This window comes from Bison bison, unplaced genomic scaffold, assembly GCF_000754665.1.
Source record: "Bison bison bison isolate TAMUID 2011002044 unplaced genomic scaffold, Bison_UMD1.0 scf7180017845519, whole genome shotgun sequence".
NCBI lineage: Eukaryota > Metazoa > Chordata > Mammalia > Artiodactyla > Bovidae > Bison > Bison bison.
In genome coordinates this window covers 17,124-18,576 of record NW_011476092.1, presented here as the reverse complement: position 1 = coordinate 18,576, position 1,453 = coordinate 17,124, and positions in this window count along the sequence as shown.

Here is a 1,453-nt window from a genome sequence, read left to right as displayed (position 1 = left end):
AATAGAAGCAGAAAAATAATAATAATGAAATAATTTAAGTAATGACTATAGTAACTAACATTTATTGTCCATTTTATACTAAACATTCTATTAACTGCATTTAATATATACTATTTATTCTTCAAAACTGCTCATTGAAATGATTAATCATGTTTTAGAGGTGAAGAAACAGACAAAGACACTTGGGCCATCAAAGGCAAGACATCTAACAGAGCAGGATTGAGGCTTGAATTCACGCTTTTTGTATCTTAGATACTGTGTTCTTCACAAACGTATTGTGTACTCTTCCAAAAGCAATGACAAAAATGTCACAAGATCAGAAGAAGGAACTGGGTCTTCACATCTGTGTATCATGCATTTAAAATATTGTAATGAATTTCTAGCAGTATATTTTAGCTTTTAGTCTTTATTCATAATTAATAGTACAAAAAGTAGAAATAGATATGCCATGGCATGCAAGCCATAGGTCATTATCTAGTACTGAACAACCAATAGAAAGTCTGCAAGGATTAGAGACATTAGCTAATTCACTACAGCAATTTAGAGAACTGGAGAGAACATGAAGTGGCATGTAAGGACCTTTGAGGTAGAATTTGTTAACTTTCTTGTGTTCAAAGGTTCTTTTGAAACCTAGTGAAATCTATCAACCCTTTTCCAGAGAACAATCACATATAAAAGAATTCATATTATTTTCCATAGAATGTCAGAGGATTCACAAAATGCCATGAAGGGCCTACATGGCTCTCTTAGTCAAAGAACCAAAGTAAAGAATTCATAATTTTTAGGCTATAAATGGTGATACACAGCTGGACTTTAAAAGTTTTGTTCCTGAAAACAGATTATGATAACAATATCAATTTACGAGATAGAAACTTAAAACTCAGTTGCACAAAATGGTTGAAAAATACGGAGGAAAAGGGAGATGGAAACCTGATGGGAGACCCATCAATATTATTGCTGTTGGATAAGTGGTCCAAGATAGGAAGAATGAGCCATGAATCCCAGAAACACTGGGGGCAGCTGTGAGCTGGAGCCAACTCACACTAGTTTTCCGAAGCCATAGTGTGCATCTCTTCTCAACTCCACATTAATGATGCCACATTGACAGCTAAAATTACCACTGATACTATGGCATTGGTAAATACTGCAAGTGAGTTTTGTTTCTTTTTTCCTAGCATTTCAGTTTGCCAGCACACCAGTGACTGGGGTCTGTCTCATATTTGGCTTTGTGAAAAGCAATAGAAACTAGAAGATAATGCCCTTAAAATCTAATGTGTGAAGTAGTTATAGAGACAAAAATATTATAAAATAATGTATGAAGTGTTGTGACAGTTGCTAATACAAAATTATACCCCTTATGTGTGCTGCCTTCTAAGCTGAAAATGTTTCCAAAGGTAAATGGAGAAGAGTATTCTGCAAGCAATTCTGTGGAACAATGTAAGAGGTATTGTGT